The 15415-nt window shown below is 42.3% G+C and overlaps 1 long non-coding RNA gene across 1 annotated transcript in view; it reads left to right on the top strand.

The window, feature by feature from the left end:
- Nucleotides 1–13245, top strand: part of LOC146866306 (uncharacterized) — a 114207-nt gene extending 100962 nt beyond the window's left edge. Inside the window, exon 10 of the long non-coding RNA XR_014976790.1 lies at nt 12974–13245. This is a non-coding gene — a long non-coding RNA (uncharacterized LOC146866306). The remainder of the gene's footprint in view (nt 1–12973) is intronic.
- The last annotated feature ends 2170 nt before the right edge of the window (nt 13246–15415 follow it).

The raw sequence follows: 15415 nt of genomic DNA, 5'->3' as shown, positions 1-15415 counted from the left end.
AGCTCTGCTTGCTTGGATCACCAAAGACTAAACACATGCTTCTCAACTGAAGACAACTTCTCAAGATACTAGCTCACTGGAGATTTAAATGTGTGTGTGTGTATGTATGCATTTAATATTTATTCATCGTCGACATCGGAGCAGTGGATTGCTCTACAGGGTGAAAAACGATGATTCGGTCAACAAATGATTGAAGAAGTAGCTGTGTTCTTAGATCAGAAGTCAACGATTACTGCATGTGATGTAGTGCTCCTTAAAGAGTTACATATTTAACTCTTTAACATGTTTATGGAGGTCCTGAGAGATATGAGGATGTTGTTCCAGACCCTTGGTACATAGATGGACAGGAACTACTGCCTTGCTTTTTCTTGTTTACACTTTATTGCCTCAGTCTGATGATGTCCTGTCTGTGGGTGTGCCGAGAGCCATTTGTGATAGTGAATTTATCAGCCAGATTAAAATACGTGCTGGTCATGCCCGCTAAGAGGTACAACCATATCAGGAGGTAGAGGTCCTCTTTATCTTTGGCCAGAGAAGCATCATAAATGATGTGTAAGTGAGCTTTCTCTGTGGTGAAGAGTGATCTGGAGCCAGATTCGTAGTTGTGTAGGAGATGGTAAGCAACAACGTGATCTTGGAAACTGAAATAATCTTTTTTGATGATCTTGTCAACGAAGGCTATGTGACTGATGAGTGAAGGGTCTAGTGTCAGTTTCATAGCGATGGGAGAATCTGGTCTGTCTTGATAGTTTCTGAGAACATACATTGGGGCATATGTACAAGCCCCTATCGGCGCCACAACGTCACTATTACCGACGTGGAGGTGGCGACAGGAGCTGCGCCTTATTTACAAGTCAGCGTTAAGCCACTTAACGTGGCTTAACGCTACCTTGTAAATAAGGCCCCCTTTCACGCTATGTTAGCGTGAAAGGGGTGGGCATTGGGTGTTGCGGTGGGCATTCCTTCGCAACACCCATTTATTTTGACGCTGCCCCCTATGTACAAGAGTGGCGTACTTAGGAGGCAGCACGATTTAAGACCAGGTAAATCCTGGTCTTAAGTTGTCGAAACAAGGAGAAATGCATTATTTCTCCTCGTTTTTGCTTTTCCATGTGTGCTGCCTTGTGCAGCACACATGGAAAAAAGCAAATTGCCATGGTTTGTTTATGTACAGGAAGGTGTCCCTTCCTGTACATAAACAATCTTTAAAAAAATGCAATTTTCTCACCTTCATGTGTGCTGCATGAAGCAGCACACATGAAAGTGACAGAATGGCATTTTAGGATTGTTTATGTGCAGGAAGGGGCACCTTCCCACACATAAACAATCCTCCCCTGCACGCAGACACCCTTGCGCTATGGTGGCAGGATGCCTGCATTGGCGCTAAGTAGTTAAACTTAGGGCCATTGCAGGGGGAAATGCAAGGCTGCACCACATTCTTGTAAATATGGTTCAGCATTGCGTTTCAGAAGTGGTGGAGAGAGGAGTTAAGCCAGGAAGGCTAACGCCTCTCTACGCCTTTTCATTGTACATATGGCCTATTGTGTCAGGGAGTTCCTGGCAAGGATGAGCAAGAGTGAGAGAGCCTCACCAGTGAGAGCTTTGATAAAGGCTAGGGTAAGACATTATCTTCATAGGAGGTTACTTTGAGGAAGTGCGTATGTGTACAAGATCTATAAGACAAAGGGGTTGGAAGGATGACCATTGCAGCATACTATGATAAGTGATGGGTGAAAAAGGAGGGCAGACTGGGTGTTTTCAATGTGCTGTTGGATCTTCTGTATTTATATCTGAAGACGTTTATGGCATTGTACTTATCTGTGGTAGGAAGTTGATGCAGTTCCTGAACGTCCGGAAGAGCATTTTGCTTCTGTTGGTAGCTTCATTTAGGTTTTAAGTATGTATTTGTCTTTAGGTGATGTGAGGAGTTGGCTGTATGTTGCAGTAGGGGCTTCCCTAGTGTGAGGTCACTGAGGGCTGTGTTTTCCTTCCATTTTCTGTCCTAAGTGTGGATGGGGTTTTGGTATCACTGAGGTCATGGAGCACCAGGATGTTAAAGGTTTTGGCTTGCCCATGCATGTTTGAGTTGGAGCATAGGTGTTCACATGGGTCTCCATAAAAGTGCTGAAGTTGTTTTGAAGGGTGTTGGTGTCAAACATGGGGTTTACAGGGCGAAAGGAGAGTTCAAACCTTAGGCTTGTGATTCGTCATTTAAAAAATATTTCTGGGGAAAGGTATTGAGGGTTATGTCACCATAAAACTGCAGTAGTGAATTCAATCAGGTTTCAGACATGAATGCTGCATTCCATCCCCTAAACTACAAATCTGTTGAGATCAGCTTAGTGTTTTAGTTGACCATAGTACGGCATTGCTCATCCTTTCTGAGATCTCTGCATTCGACTGAGTAGAACACCATGCTTTTTTAAAGATCATTTATAATGTACTGGTTTCTCTGAGACAGCAGTTGCATTGTCTTATGTGCTTCCTAAAAGATCCTGATATTTTGTCAACCTAAATAATCTTTGTGTCCTATTGTTTTTGGACTTTCACATGGAGCTACTGGGCGATTCGATGAATAAGGGTTCTGTTTCCTTTCATCAACTTGCTGATGGAGCCAGTCCTCAAAGAGATATAAACTGTTATAATATGTTTAAAATGAATGCTGTATGGCTAGTATTTGCTCCAGCTCAACCTTATGGATGGGAGAAAATACATTATTCCCAGCTGTCTATGAAAAGACATGATTCACACTCTATGACAAAACGAGTTGTAAATGATTGAATGATTTCTTTATTTGAATATAAATATATAATTTTAAAAGATCAAACATAAAATCACAGTTGGATACAATAAAATTACATTAAAAAGAGGATAATATTAAAAACATAGCCATTCCACAGAACAGCATCCTTTGTCGTCTGTCTAGCTTCCATGTGGGTCGCTTTACACTAAAGTTCAATCAGTAACAAGTATGGCACTCCAATACAATGCATTTACCAGAAAAGAAAATAAGAAATCAACCTTGGAGAATACCTAAACATCAAAAGCTCTTCGCCAACATAGAGCACTTAAAAAAAAACATCTTCAGTATAACATACAGCATAGTCAGGCAGCATATGGAGGAAATAAAATGTTTGGTTACTGATAACACCCAGGTATTTAAGGATTGGGACTAGGTATTTACGTCTAAAGGTTTGATAGAAATAGCAAAAAAACAAAAAGTGAAGCAGTTTGAGGAGAAGATTTGTCACAGGGACACAGTAAACTGGACTTAAAGTGAAATTAACCTGTAGGGAAACAGAGATAACATCTAATAGTCCCCAAGCAAAATATTCCCATGCATTTTTTACACATGAGAGATATCTCCAACCCTAGTAGTTTGGAGGCAAACCAGTTCTCTCATATTGGACTTCAAGATCTCCCTGTCCTCTGTGTTAGCAGTTGCCCTTCTCAGTTAAATTTCCTGGATCTTACCAGATTCCCCTTTAGAGATGGCACTGGGGGTGGTGAACAATTATGAACTACCCATGGCTTCCATTGTTTTCTTAATGTATTTAGGCCATAGGATACCAAGGCCAAAGTCACATGCCAAACAATCAGCTATGACTTCTTGGTTGAATGCTGCTTTCTGATTGCTCCAAATAGAGGCCCAGAGGAGAAGTAGGCCAAGCCCCACAAGGTCGGTTGCATAAGGCAAGCTCAGTTCTTCATGCAAAAAAATCTAAAAACATGCCTAGGGCTAAGCTTATCGATTTGGGAAAAGGGGGTGGTGATGGACAGAGTTTCTGAATGATGCAGAATACTCTTACCAAGTCAAGAGATCATTGTTTTAATCCATCACCGTTTTTTAGCTCACTGCACCATCCCAGCTCAGAACCTGGCTACATGCAAATTAGTCTGTACCTGTCCCAGTGCATGATGGGAACAGGGCAAACCAAACTACCAAGCCAATTCTTATACTGGAAAGGAAACAAGCTTCCGGGGACCGGTTTCTGGCATCACAGCCTTCGTCGGCCCGGCTTGCCAGAATCCTGATGGCGCAATGAGCAAGGGACTCACGTCTGAGCATACCCTCCCACACTGAGTGTGGATAAAATCGATTTGGGAAAAGGGGGTGGTGATGGACAGAGTTTCTGAATGATGCAGAATACTCTTACCAAGTCAAGAGATCATGGTTTTAATCCATCACCGTTTTTTAGCTCACTGCACCATCCCAGCTCAGAACCTGGCTACATGCAAATTAGTCTGTACCTGTCCCAGTGCATGATGGGAACAGGGCAAACCAAACTACCAAGCCAATTCTTATACTGGAAAGGAAACAAGCTTCCGGGGACCGGTTTCTGGCATCACAGCCTTCGTCGGCCCGGCTTGCCAGAATCCTGATGGCGCAATGAGCAAGGGACTCACGTCTGAGCATACCCTCCCACACTGAGTGTGGATAAAATCGATTTGGGAAAAGGGGGTGGTGATGGACAGAGTTTCTGAATGATGCAGAATACTCTTACCAAGTCAAGAGATCATGGTTTTAATCCATCACCGTTTTTTAGCTCACTGCACCATCCCAGCTCAGAACCTGGCTACATGCAAATTAGTCTGTACCTGTCCCAGTGCATGATGGGAACAGGGCAAACCAAACTACCAAGCCAATTCTTATACTGGAAAGGAAACAAGCTTCCGGGGACCGGTTTCTGGCATCACAGCCTTCGTCGGCCCGGCTTGCCAGAATCCTGATGGCGCAATGAGCAAGGGACTCACGTCTGAGCATACCCTCCCACACTGAGTGTGGATAAAATCGATTTGGGAAAAGGGGGTGGTGATGGACAGAGTTTCTGAATGATGCAGAATACTCTTACCAAGTCAAGAGATCATGGTTTTAATCCATCACCGTTTTTTAGCTCACTGCACCATCCCAGCTCAGAACCTGGCTACATGCAAATTAGTCTGTACCTGTCCCAGTGCATGATGGGAACAGGGCAAACCAAACTACCAAGCCAATTCTTATACTGGAAAGGAAACAAGCTTCCGGGGACCGGTTTCTGGCATCACAGCCTTCGTCGGCCCGGCTTGCCAGAATCCTGATGGCGCAATGAGCAAGGGACTCACGTCTGAGCATACCCTCCCACACTGAGTGTGGATAAAATCGATTTGGGAAAAGGGGGTGGTGATGGACAGAGTTTCTGAATGATGCAGAATACTCTTACCAAGTCAAGAGATCATGGTTTTAATCCATCACCGTTTTTTAGCTCACTGCACCATCCCAGCTCAGAACCTGGCTACATGCAAATTAGTCTGTACCTGTCCCAGTGCATGATGGGAACAGGGCAAACCAAACTACCAAGCCAATTCTTATACTGGAAAGGAAACAAGCTTCCGGGGACCGGTTTCTGGCATCACAGCCTTCGTCGGGCTAAGCTTAACCAGCTTTTGCAAAAATGGTTCAATGCTCTCTAAAGGCAGGTACAATCTCAAAACCCCATATTCCAGCCCCGTAAATAAACACTGGTAGGCATTCCAGCTTATTGATTTCCAACAGGGACAGATATAGGTTTTCTACCTACTTTTGCGGATACATCAAACAGAGCCCCAGTAGCATGGTTAAAGCGTAGACAACAGTTGGAAAGACAGGGCAAAAAGTTACTTTTAATTCGGAAATTTCTTTAACCTGGATGATATCATGGCCCTTGATGAAGATCAGCCTGATTTTACTACTGTGCAGGCCACACACAATGTAGTGAGTCTTGGACATATTAGTGTCTAAATCAAAATGATCCATAAATAATACAACATTTTTGACTTGTGCCCATAATCCATTAGGTGTTTGAGAGAACAAAACTATGATCAAGCAGATTACCAGTTTGGGATTACGCACACACCATATACTCACCTGGGCCCATAAATATTCATACTATAAGCTAGTAGTACCGCCGGAGTTAATTTTGTTTTACCTGCAAGATTTTGTTATCTTTACCCAAATTTTACCATTCCAATCTCCTCGTCAATAAATTTCATCTGGTCAATGAATCTAGTAGCTAGTAGAATAGGTAAAATTAACTTTTAAGGTTCTCTCCAATAATCACAGACTCAAAGAGTTTTAAAAGTTTTATCTGATCAAAATTTTGTGAGTCAAAGATCAAATACATGTCAACATCGGGTTCATTCAGGAAAGAAATCAAGTTTAGTTCAATATAAGTCTCATTAAAATATATTGTGCCAACAGTACCTGAAGAGGGAGAAAAACAGAGAGCAGGTACAAGGACAGATTTCACAGAATTATATTTACCTAAAATGATAGATGAACCGAACTCCTTGATGATGGGTCAGATGAAGTCCACCGGGACAGGGGGAAAACAAGGATCAGGACAGGTTCAGGCCGGGAAGGTGACCTCTTCTAAGTGCAACGCCAGCGTCGCACCCCTCTCTGGCACTACTCTCCTTGATATTTCTTCTGCAAATCCCCTTCTAGATGATTGGATTATCGATCAGTATTTCGGTCTCTCGAGCAGGGTCTCTGGCATCTGCTGGGTCTGAGACAGCGTCTCTGACAGAGTCTGTGGCAGCATCTGTGTTGGGTCTGTGACGGGTCGGAATGACGGGTCTGACAGATCTCTAACTAATTTACCTCAAATTATACTATTCTGTGTTCGTGTACCACCCCCAAATGTTTCAATATCGTGAATCCCCTATTTCTGATTGGACAGGGCAAGGAGGTGAGTTCATCACACCATGCTAAATGTAATATTTTACTTTAGGTTCATTGTTCAATATTCCCGCCCATTAATTTACTTTCCCAAAGCTTTATTCCCGCCTGTATTTCACATTTATGCTCAATACATTGTATGCAAAATTTTTAATTTCTTCTTCCTCTGTCCAGGACAATGCGTTAAGTTCTCATGTGATTCTTGCCAGCTTGACCTTGGCTGGGTTTCAATGGTGTCATCATAGTTCCGGACAGGGTTTAGTGCGCGTACGCACAGATCAGGTGGGGTAGGGATTTCAGTCATCCTCCGAGGCCCAAATACGGACTAATAATAAAGTCAGAAAATGACATGTTAGAATATGGAAATAAATGAATTCACTGTATACCACTTATCTCTACTCTATCCCCATTTACTTATATAAATCTTTCGTAATAGTATTTAGTAGAACTTATGAGGTTTAGTTTAAACAGTAGCATGTGCATTAACATGTGAGTTTCAAGCGGCCATTTTAGAAGCTATTGCGCAGCTGCAAAGGTTTCCCTCCAAGCATAGAAAACATCATACTACGTAGATGCAGTAGACGCATGCGCAGTGAAATTCCCTCGTTTTGTCTGCCATTTTAAGACACTCGGGTTACTGGTTTGTAATACACATAGGAAAGCTTCCCCTCGATACGATATATTGTATGTAATGCAATATTAGTATTTACAAGACAAATTGATTACGGTATTAAACGTTATTTGAGAGGATTGCATCCGAGCAACTTTCTTCTTTACGAAACCTTGCTCCATCAACTGCATCATCAGCACAGAGTAATGCTGGAACGGGGAAAGAATTAACCATTGGTAAATCTTTGCCTTTAGTGATAAGAAAGGAGTTTAGGTCTTTGATGTATAAAAGAAACAAGATCGGAGACAGGACGCATCGATGGCGATCACCATAGGACAAGGAGAACGGGGATGTGCATTCCCCATCTGTGTCATAGCTAACCATTACTGAAACCTCCACAGTGCAGTGTCCTGAAAAAGTCCACCAAAATTTGTAGCATGCCATTCGAGTAAGGATGAGCCATAATTTGGATCTATTCATGCGTTCAAATGCACTGCTCAAGTCCGTAAAGGCAAGGTGAAGCAAGCCTTTCTTGTCAATGGAACATTTCCTGACCAACAGGAAAATATTAAGGCACTATTTGTGAGTCTCTGATCCCGTATTGTACCCTACTAAGGACTCCAGTCTGTTTGACTCAGGCCTCTATCCTTTGCAGGATAACATGCCCCACCATTGAGTCCAGAAGTGAGATCAGACTATAGCCGGGGGGATCCTGCCTTTTGCCTAGGGACAATGACAGCCTACTGCCAAGAGGCTGGAAAACTATAGAATACTGCAGCATTCAATGTGTTGGTAATTATTGGGGCCCACAAGGCAATGTTCTCTTTATGGAGATCCAAGGGGACCCCATCTGGGCCGGGTGATTTTCTGGAAGGGCTGATGGAAATTGCCATAGTTACCGCCTCCAGGTTAAATCTAATGGCTAAAGGGAAGAGAGAAGGACCTTGTTTGAATACATAGACAGGCAGTTATCAAATGAGTAAATGCCTTCAAAGTGTCTAACACAACTATCAGCACTGATGTTAGTCCCAAGACCGCTGCTTTAGTTTTCGGTTGGCCTATTGCTTTTCACTAGAGCCAAAAGCTTCTGGTATCCTTTTCCTTGCATGACCTAAAGAGACAGGTCCAGGCTTCCTCCTTAAGGATCATCTTACACTTTTTAAGAGTTGATTTATAGTGTTGCATTGCTTTAGCTTTAAGATTCCTATCTCTAGGACTGGTATTGAGGGTGAGTCCAAGCATTTGGTTAGCCACCCTGTAATCTTTATCAAACCAGCCTGCATGGATGGTGTTGGCATATTTAATAGGGCTTGTAAAGAGGGATTTAATAAAATGATTTACACTTTCAAAGGCCACAATTACATCCAATGGTGGATGTTTTATGAATAATAGGTGATCTAGAATCTGACAGAGATTCGCCCTGACAGTGGTGACCAGCAAGGAAGAGAGATTTGTTGTCTACCATCTGGGTCTAATATCCTGGTCCTTTATAGAGGGATAATTGCTGGGCCATTGTTAAAAATAATTTTAATTTGTTGGGATTGTGGTCACTATATCCACTAGTTAGAGTGCCCCCAGCAGCTACAGAGTCAGACAAGCGGCTGGACAGAAAAATGTAATCAATGATAGTAACTTGCCCCCAACCCATAAAGGTGGGGACTTGAGATGCCAAGTTGCTCCTAATTTCAGCCACGTTACAGAGATTAAATGCTAACCGATATCTCAAGATTGATTGGCCTCTCTGGTTGGCGTTAGGGTCAGACACATCAGAGGTTGCCACTGCAAATGAATCACAGTGCGTTTCATGTAGGCCGAGCTTGGCATCAAAATTACCCTCAACAACCAAAGAAAATACACTAAAGATACAATCAGCTCTATTTGTCAAAGTCTCAATTACATTAAACAGGGGTTTATTTGATAGCCCAGTTCAACCATGGGTTATAAACATTTCTATTAAAAAAAGTTAAAATAGCTGGGGTGAACAATCCACAGAGCCTGAATCCCCTGGTGACTATATACAATTGGGATCATTTTAAATAACTTGGACACTCGGATCATGATAGCTAGGCCTCACCGGGCTCGCCCCTTGAAGAACAAATGGCAGGTACAGTAAAATATTCATACGCATTCCAGGTAATGTCCCCTTGGTTTCAGGTTTCCTGCAGGATCACAATATCATAGTTTGAAATGAGACTGAGCCAATTGTGGTCTGCTGTTTGGACCTCAGACCAGTAATATTCCTGCAAATCAGATTCAGAGGGGAGGAAGTGTTTATCTGCAGCTCGATAAGCAGCTCCTAACGTGCAGACCTATCCCTATTACGCCTGCTGTCACCTCTGAAGTCAGTGGATACAATGGAGGGAAGTCAATTCAAATTTTTGTTAGCCTGACAGGGACCTAAATCCATTGGAGGTGGGGATGGTGACTCTGCTGGCATATTCAGGAGGCCTGGGTAGTAGGTCACTCCTAGCAGGCTGTGTGTTGGAAAACTGGTGATAAAAATATACCAGAGGCAGAACAGTTATACTGTTGTTCTTAAGGTTCCAGTAAGCATGTTGGGAGCTATTAAAAATTAATGCCAAATTGCTGCAATTAATAACCACACAGTCTCCAGCATAATGCTTTCTTGATGACCCAATCCAGTCCACCCTTCTGAAAAATAAAATGTCGTATTCCGAGATGCTAAAGTCCAGGTATTTAGATAGCCAATGGCAAGCCTTGTTTTTGAGGTTAGCATATGTGTCTGCCCTGGCAGAGGACAAACAAGTAAATTGGCCTGGACTGCTACATATGGACTGAAGTCAGAGGGAAGATTGAGATGAGTATATTTAGTAGGGCGAGTGCACAAAGGCAATCTTCCTGAGTTGGAAACAAGATTCACATTATTCGGGTCAGCACAATAATGGTCTGTGGTCATGTCAGGCCGGATTTCCCCAGTAGTGATGGACAGTGGGGCAGCCATAGTGGTACCCTCAAATCGCAATAGGAGTTCGCTGCCGTGGCCTACTATAACAGAGGTGGCATTCACACTACGTGCATTCATTGACTCAGCTGCCATGGTACAGTCAGGGTTTTTAGGATAAATAATGTTAGAGAGGTTTAAAACTGCAAGCTCAAGACTTGCAATGTTCTCAAGTAGGTGAGTGATGCAAGAATGGAACAAGTCCTTAAGCTTGTCAAAAATCATTTTGCAGTTAATGTCACCATTTTTCTCCACCAAACCTGCAGTGAACTGTTCCTAGATGGTTGCTTGTACATACAGCTCTACCAGCGGGTTTAGGGCCTTATTTATGAAGGCTTGACTCACTTTTGTGTAGCCGTTGCATCACTTTAGTGATGCAGCGGTGGCATAAATAATGCGCAATGTTGTGCCATATTTACTAAGTGACGTATCTGCCTAAATGCGTCACTTCCTAAACCCCTGCGCTACAATATACCTGCGTCAGGTATAATGTATGCAGGGTGGGCGTTCCCCCACAAGAAAGAGTCGTAGATTTCACTGCGCCACTTCTAGGATACCAATGCGTCAAAACCTTGTGTCTGCTTCATGGCAGGAGTAAGGGTGATGCAGGCCCTTTCACATGGGGCTTGCCCCATATGAAAAGAACATTGGTGGTGCTGCGTCACGCTTCAGAGACAACTCCTGCAATGCGCCACTTTTGTCGCCGTCAGATACGTCAGTAATACTGACGTAGCTGTCATTCCTTGAGACATGATGCGTCATACAGTAAATATGACGCATCAATGGTGTCACAAGGAGAGCATCGCTGCTTTCACGCAGCGATGCAACACTTCTCATAAATGAGGTCCTTAATGTTTTCCTTAACTATCATATAAGTAGATGGGCTTCCTTGACAGGTAGACATGAAGTCATGGTCAGTAATGTCCAATGGCAAAGGGTCTACCATCCTCTCAGCATATCCCTCTGGCAGCTCAATGTGAGATGTAAATGTGCTGCTTGTGCCACTAGGAGGGTGAAGAGTTGGAATACTCTGCAGACCTGCAGATAAATCACCTTGCTCCAGAGAGAGCTACCTCTCAGCCAAGTCTATTTCTGTAGAAATAACCCTGACTGCTCTAGCTAAGAAGGTAGCCAATGTGGAGCTCACATCTGAAGAAGATGAGTTAGGCTTTTCTCCCCCCGGCAGATTCTGTTTATTTATCCTGATGATTGACTTGAGTAGGAGTATCAGGCAGAAAAGGATTGATTTAACGTACAACAGAGTCAAAGAGAAGAGTACAAATGTTCGCTGGGCTCCAGCCAAACAATATCTTCAAGATAACCAGAGGCTTAACTCACCTGCAAAGAAAGATGCTCTGGCCCGACCTCTTGCGGGCGATGACGGGTGAAGACGAGCCAGCTCTTGGACTAATCATCACCCGGACACGTCCCGCACGGGTCCCTCCCTACAGATGGCAGAAGCGCTTTTCAGCTTGATCACTGGAGCCCCTCTTCCTGGGCCCAGATGTGTCCTCTGAGAGATGGAGCCTCTCAGAGGCAGCCAGGCGTGCAGCAGGTGATCCCTTTGTACATTGTAAATGTAGTTAAACTCTTTGCATGTCAAGTGGCCCTTCCCTCCTCTGCCAAATCCTTTGTCCTGGTGGAAAATTACAATTGTCCATTTTTGAGCTAGGCTCCTTTAGATCTAGTTAAAATTACTGTTGAAATCTAATATTGTTACTTGTTTTAGTTTGGTATTTCATAAAGGTAGTAATCCAACTAAGGATTTTCCTATCAAGAAGTTCTGGACTGTGGAATACAGGCCAGCATGTTTCTTGTTGTCAATCCTATAAGCTCTTTTTCCATTCCGATAGATGCAAAACTACTTTTCTGGACCTTTCATCTAAAACCATCTTTTAATAATAAACTTAAACTGCTAGCATCAAGTATGGGGCATCTTGTCCCTTTATTCCTTCCAGGACCTTCCCTACCAAGGTATGAACCTAGGTATTTTTGGTGAGTAAAGGCCGGAAATGAACAGTAAAAAAAAGAGGGGGGGGTGCACCCTTATATTCCTTAATTTTATATTCCTCAATATTAGAAAATATGTTTCTTTTCATCCCTATTATCCATCTGACAAATTATATTTTTAGAGCATTTTTATGTTTCATTAGAAAGTCCAATTTTGTTTACACCGGGATCTGTTCATCAAAGGTAGAGAAGATTATATGAGCCATCCAGCAGCCAGTATCTCTCAGGCAGATTTTGGCGATTCCCATATATTTGAGGACTTGCACATAAAAATATAACAGGTGGCATTAGATTATTGATGAAAGGAAAGGGAATCAGCACCAGCGGATTCTTCCAGTAGTCCTACTTACAAAATCAAAAAGCATAGGACACATTTTGGTTTTAAGTCATGGAGAATTCCCTTTATGCTTCCAGTGCTTGCATGTCGAAGAGCGCCGAGTGTTTTACTAATGTAATTATGAGTACAATGAATTATGAAGGTTTGCGATGTGTGATTAATGCGTTTCCTTATACAGTGCCTTTTTACCAATAAAAGTGCATCCCGTGCATCACATACATATTTGTATAAATTATGGATATAGTGCATTAAAACATCAATAGCCATGTCTTTTCAAATAGTATGTTCATAGGCCTGCTTGTATTGCCACGGTAATTATTTTGATATGACCCATTTTTGTCTTTTTTTTTTTTGTAGATGTCGAGCATATATCTATTTGCCTTGCACCACGGAATCCACAAAACATCACTTGGATTAAAAGATATAAACTACACGACTCAAAAGAAAGCTACTGTGTTGTGGGCATTATGTATATCTATTTTCTGAGGAAATTGGATTCAAACGTGCACTATTTGTTTTACTCTTTCATGACATTCCTTTCCTTGCAATAATGACATTGTTATCCATGATTCACATCCTTCTAATGGCTTGAAATGTCTCTAATGTGTTCAATAAAAACGATGCTAGGAGGTTTCTTGTTTTTGTTTTTTAAATGTACTTTTTTTTAAATGCACAGTAAAGTATAAAAAAACAGCGAATTCATTTCACAACGTAAATCTACACATGTATCAGTAAAAAATATATAAATATGCAAATACAAGAATATACGTATCAAGTCCCGTTCAGACACCCAGGGGGCAAGTAGGGGCTCCTGGGCCTCAATTATGGGGTTTGAGGTCGTTTGCCTCTGCTGCCCCTGGGTCAATTTTACTAAAGAACTATAAACTACAAACCTTTCCGCCTTTGATCCTCAGTGGTAGTGATGTCACATGCTTCTCAATGAGGTTAGTATGCAGATGCAACTGGCTTGTCACTCAACAGACACCATAACTGTAATAACGTAATTGTCCATATTAATCCAACCCAGTGCTCATGTTTGTAAAAAGAAACGTTCTTTAGTACACTGTAAAACCCAATACTACACACTACACATAAGGATCAGTTACCGAGAGTAACTACACCTCCCCCCCCCCCCCCCCCATGATGATGCCTCTCTGCCCTCTCCCCCCTCCCTTAGTCAAAGGTCTCCCATTGCAGGTCTGAGCACAGGCGCAGTCCTCCCAGCCCTTGGGCTGTCAGGTACTGGCCTCTCAGAGTGTGTTATTAAGGTCCATGGTAGACCTTACTCTGGCCTCCTGCTCTTCAGCCCTGGTGCTTCCTCCAAGGGACGGGATGCGAAAGTGCATCAAGCAGCTGCTCCATTTAATCCAATCAGTGTCCGGAGAGAATACATTCTGAATGACAATTGTAAAAGCGGTAGCAATGTTAGATTGTGTCGCACTTCAGTAATCAGTACATCATCAGACAAGGTAATGTAACAAACTTTCTTATTTTTGTAACAGAAAAAATGTAGGAATGGTGCCACTAAGGGTTACAAATGCACCCTACTACCTTGGGTGCATACACACCTGGGTCTCGTAAAACGTGGCCCTGTGATACCATGAACAATGCACGTACCCCGGCACTCACATGTAATATTCTTATATAGTAAGAAATACCCTATTAGGCAAAAGACTTCATTATCATCTCATACCGATTCAACACAGAGAAGGTTTTATGCAAAAAAGTATAAATATTTTTAATTTTATCAAAAAATATGTGATACTGAACAAGACGTTTTAATAGCACAGTATTCAAAGGACAGAAACCCAAAGGGACACATTCTGAATGACAGTGTTAAACCAGGTGACTGATAATACCCTGAAGTTGATATAAGTCATTGAAATCTGATCTCTACACGGTCTTGGAATAAAGTGCATTTTCTTATTGTAGTGAAAGCTGCCGAATTTGGGGGACAGCAGACAATCTAAGGGGCATATTAACAAGGGATTTATCTCCTCTTTGTTGGCTTTAAAAGAAGCCAAAGAAGCAGAGATAAAAATATCGCCCTTTCAACAACTGGGTGCTAACATGCAAAATCGCATGTTAGCACCCTTTTTCACTACGCTTCCATGCAAAGTGGGCGTTCCAGAGCAAATAATCTGCTAATTTTCAGATTTATCCATGTAATCCAATGGGAGATGGATTACATGGCTAAATCCACCATGGGCTATCAACAAGGATATCCCTATCCTTGTAGTTTTATCGCTGCATTACCAGCGATAACCTCCCAAAATGCCGCTATGGCTGGATTTTTTATTGCCCACGCGGTTAGCGTTGTTAATAACGCGATAACCAGGCGATATTATCCAGCGATAGCGGGCGTTAAAAAAATTAACGCTAAGCACCCTTAGCGTTAATTTTGTCTGTTCCTTGTTAATATGCCCCTAAATGTTCATAAATACGTTTTCAGTTCCTATACATCAGTTTGTCATTTTCGATAGTATACACTACTATTATAATTCTGTCTTGTCAATTTATAATCATCAACAAATACCAGGGATCTCTAAAGTATGGCACAATTTTACAACACTATTTGCCAGGGGATAGCTAAATAATGTTAAGCAAATGTTGCGTGTGAATGCAGGTACATAGAAGCGTCCAGTGTATATGAAATGAAGATTCATTGTCAAAATAGGCAGCGGGTCGGCTTTTCATGAAATCACAACCGCATCTAACAAGATTCGGTTGCCGATGCCATGGAAAAGGAATGCGGCCATGAGCTCAGTATGTTGCAAAGTATACAAATATAAACAGCAC

Source organism: Triturus cristatus, chromosome 2_1 (assembly GCF_964204655.1).
Source record: "Triturus cristatus chromosome 2_1, aTriCri1.1, whole genome shotgun sequence".
Classification (NCBI taxonomy): domain Eukaryota; kingdom Metazoa; phylum Chordata; class Amphibia; order Caudata; family Salamandridae; genus Triturus; species Triturus cristatus.
Note: the sequence above shows the minus strand (reverse complement) of the source record. Positions and strands in the feature narration are given on the sequence as shown.